Raw genomic sequence first — 4,413 nt, forward strand, 5'->3', positions numbered from 1 at the left:
TTTTCGATGGGTAGTCAGTGAAGCTACAGTAGTAGGTGTTTTTATGTTTGCTGCAAATACAAACTAAATCCCCTGATTAATGTAACATAATCGCAATGTCTCCCAGCAGTTTTCCCCCGCGGAAAGCTGCGACCAGCCAGGCTAAAGCTAATATAGTTAGACTAAAGAAACAAGGGGTCCGTCCGTCCCAACTAACGTTACGGTTTGGAGCCGCGACGATGGAAACGTAACACTAATCTACTACAGAAGTCTGTGTCTGATCTAAAGTAGATCAGACACAGACTAGCTTTAATTGTTCTTGGATACACAGTTTGGTGCTAGACATGCAGGTCTGATCAGTTTATCAAACAAATGAGCTGGCCATGCTAGTTGACCACAACCTGAAATTTAGAAGAAGCAACATGCCGCCATTGTCATACACGTTAGCCTTGATTGATAATATTATATGAATACAATGGTGGCATGCCAGTCAACCAGCGTATTTCTACCTGATTTCCCTCTCCAATCACTTCAGAAGAGTAACGTTAGTCACTGCGCTTACTTGCTTTGGTGTTTGTGAAGCATTGAAGTTAAACAAAGAATGGTTCACATAAGAAAAGATCCTTTTTCATTTTTTTCTTCTATGTCGAGAATGATTTATTATTTCCAAATAGAGCTATTTATGTCATCTTTTAAAAATGACTTTTTCTTTTTTCATATTGCAATATATATCGCAGGGGGAAAAATATTGCAATGTCAGTTTTTTCCCCAACATTGTGCAGACCTAACTCATATTATTTGCTTGATGGTCCCTGAAACATTATTTGAAGAAAATCAAAATGAGTCGATGATCTTCACTGCCTAACAAGCTAACTAAACCTGAGGAAGCAGCACAAGCAGACTAAGTAATCCGTGTTTTCCATTCACACATCATGTGAACGTGCAGACGCTTTAGGGTCTGGGAAGTACTCTTAACAAAGTAAAGAGTCCGAGAGCAAGAATGCAAATTTAAACTGACCTCAGGGCAAAGCTAAGCTTGTCTGCAGCATATGTTGTACTGTTGTAAAGCTTTGTAAGTTAGGGAACACAGATTTGTGTGTCATTCAACAGCAGATAAGACCTGTACAGTATGAGCGTATGTGGAGGAGTATTATGTTATCAGTTTGTTTTTTTACAGAACGTCCCATCAGCGTTCTGCGTCTGTATCTTTGATGTGCCCAGTTTATTTGCAACTGCAGCTGTGTTTATCAGATTTCTGCTCTAACGTTGCGGAGAACTTACATTGTATTTGTTGTTAACACATACACACACACACACACACACACACACACACACACACACACACACACACACATTTGACAAGTAGTGGGTCCTTGGTTCCTCTCCTGGCTTGTGTGTGTTCTGCAGATTCCACAGATTACAGACCCTCGTGGAGATTCTTCAGCCCTCCACTCCTCTCCGACACAAACCCTTTCTCTGTTGTTCCTGCCAGAGCCGCTCTCTCCCCGCAGAGGGATGCTTAACGTTAAGAGTCTAATGCCAAGGCTGTAGTGTGTGTCGATGGCACTTAGTGTTTCATCTGCTTTCAGGTATCTAACACTTGGCACATGAACTGAGTAATGAAAGATCATGGAATGTGTCACAGAGAATGAGAGACGAAGAAATTCTTGCATGAATCTCTAGTGCTTTACTCTGCCATCACAGATAAAGTTGAAGACAGAAAGCTCTGTGAGTGAAAGCTATAGTGCGCAACTTTTGTTATATTAATGATAGTCCGTTACATTCAAGCCATTGCCAAATGAACTGATACAAAGCTAATTAAGACTATCAGCTCCACAAAACTCTCTCTGTATTTCTCAGTACGGCTTTATTTACAAAATCGTGCTGTCCGGCGACCTTCGCAGAAGCTCATTTTACGTCACCGCTGAGAAAGGACAACAGCAATGTTCTTTTGAGATGAAGAAGACATAAAAACTGAAAGGGTATTACCTATTCTGAATAGTCCATCATGCTTCTTAATCCTCTGCACGTGTCCTCCTTGAGCTACTAGCAACTGCGTGGAGGAGGGGTGGGGGCAGGGGTGGGTGTGGTGCGTGATCACTGAAGGCTTGCATCATGTGGATGCACCGACAGTGTTGTTGTCACTACTTAGAAATCCTCATGTATCCAACAGAAACCACGCACTATAGTTTTAATTCCAGTCTTTCAGAGGAGAGAATGTCAGTAATGAGAACAAACATTAAGCTAAACCAACTGTTAACTAAAATAAAAGACAGTCTGTACTTTGGATTTACATTAAAAGGACTCGTAAATGAAGGTGGTTTCACTTGAAGTTTGGGTGTAACACTTGAGAAAGTGAAGGACTTGTAATCAAAGACAAACCCTTTTGTATAATCAGTTACCATTATGATGAAACTCTGGCTGTAGGACGAGTATCAGGAGCACATCTGACCTGCAGCACAAATGTTCAGCACACACTCTGCAGGCTCTTGATGGACACAGAGATGAACGATCCGCATGATGATGAGAACAGACGGCTGTTAACCTTACATGCCATTATATTTAATGTTTTGCATATCTGAGACTGTGTAGTTTTTTCCATTTAGTTTTTGTTTGAGGTATTTACACATGGGTAAGAACCTATTATGAAGGAAGTTGAAAGGAATACTTTGACATTTTGGTTTCATGCAAAGAGTTAGATGAAAAGATTAATACCACTCCTATTTTTCCAGTATATAAGTAGTGCAGGGCCCGTTTAGAATGGGCCAATTACTTAGCGTTCCCGAGAACCACTCATCCGATCGACTGCACACTTGGACTTGCGTCCTCAGCAATATATAGTGTAAAATCGATTGGTTTAATATTTCTTTACAATGCAAATGAAAGTCATTCATGCATACATACACAGGCACAGTTATGCAACGTCACGAATCCCCAAAAAGTTACTTTTTCCGGCTTAGTCCAGAGATGCTCTGTCCCAAATGTGGTGAAGATCGCTTAGAATTAGCAGGAGTAGCACAAAAAACCAACAGATTTGGACACAATTAAAAATGGCAGAGAGTCTATCTGTAGATTCAAGATTCTAGATTAACTTTATTGTCCCACAAAGTGGGAAATTTGTCTTGGGCACTTAACCCATGCTGCAGACATAGTAAAAATATATAAATACAGACGAGCATGTACAAACAACAGATAATGTACAATACCATACAACAGATTGTACAATAGTCCTCCAACATGGCGTCATGCAATGCATTAGTTAAACATGACTCTAAATAAATAAATAAATAGAATAATTTAAAAAAGAGATATCACAAGTACAACAATTACAAATCTCCATTGTTATGCAGGCCTGTTCTGCCTTTTACTTTTGGCTATTTAGGAGCCAAATAGACACTGGGATAAAGGAGTTTTTGAAACGGTTAGGTCTGCAGCAAGGAACTTCAAACCACCTTTCGGGTGGCAGCAGCTCATATTCTGCGTACAGAACGAGAGACGTGTTGCTAACAATTCCATTTGCTTGTTGCAAAGAAGCCTATTCATGCATACTTTGCATGGATAAGTGCTCTTTAACACCAATGATCTTCCAGGCAGTATGAATCAATCATAACATCTAACTGAAAATGGGCGTGGCTTTTATGGACAGATCCTTCTGGTTTCACAGAATCCAAGTTAAATTACGTTGGAAGGAAATATTCTTAATGATTAATTAATAAAGTTGTTCTTATGAAATACAATTTCCAGTTCCAAGTAAATTTTATTTGGAGCCACTACAAAGTTTACAATGCGTGCTTCTTTTACGGATGCCTTACTAAGAGAAAAAGAGAAAAGCTCATTCTTTGCCTCTGGTTGGGTGTTAGCTTAGAACAACGCATGTCTTAAATAACAATCACTCATTGCTTGTGTCAAGTAGTAAGTAGCTTAAAACAGCCTCCTGTCAGTATTTTCTGTAGAAAGTGAGTCAGACTTATTTATAGAGTTTGTTCATTGTCTTCCAGTGTTCAGTTGACAGAGGGCGGGAGTACACAGCCGCTCTGATGTGGAGGGAGTGTCGTGTCAGATTGGGCCACACTGACACAGATTATCTTGACCAGTGCTGCATCTCCTGAGCTTTGTAGTTCTTGTAATTTGTATTTTCACCTCTTTAATGGACAAAGCCATTAAAACCCCCTTTTTCTAAATAAAGAACCTGCTTATTCCACACAGCGGAAGGGAGGTTCTGGGGTTGAGCTAGAGTTTTTTCCTGGATGACAATACAACTTTAACTCTTCCTGCCATCCCAGAGTGGGACTGGACGGGACTGGATGGGGCGAGGGGACGCGGTCTGAGGTCAGCGCCCAGCTTCCATTGTCCTCCTTGGGCCCTGGAGCAAGCAGGGCTGCGGACCACACCGGAACCGGTTCCTTCCTTATGGCCAAAGTAGCGCCGATTGCC

General features: G+C 40.9%; 1 protein-coding gene across 1 annotated transcript in view; it reads left to right on the forward strand.

The window, feature by feature from the left end:
- nherf1b (NHERF family PDZ scaffold protein 1b) overlaps window positions 1-4,413 on the forward strand; it is a 26,997-nt gene that overhangs the window by 12,236 nt on the left and 10,348 nt on the right. The window lies entirely within an intron of this gene.

This window comes from Etheostoma spectabile, chromosome 15 (assembly GCF_008692095.1).
Source record: "Etheostoma spectabile isolate EspeVRDwgs_2016 chromosome 15, UIUC_Espe_1.0, whole genome shotgun sequence".
In the NCBI taxonomy this organism is placed as follows: domain Eukaryota; kingdom Metazoa; phylum Chordata; class Actinopteri; order Perciformes; family Percidae; genus Etheostoma; species Etheostoma spectabile.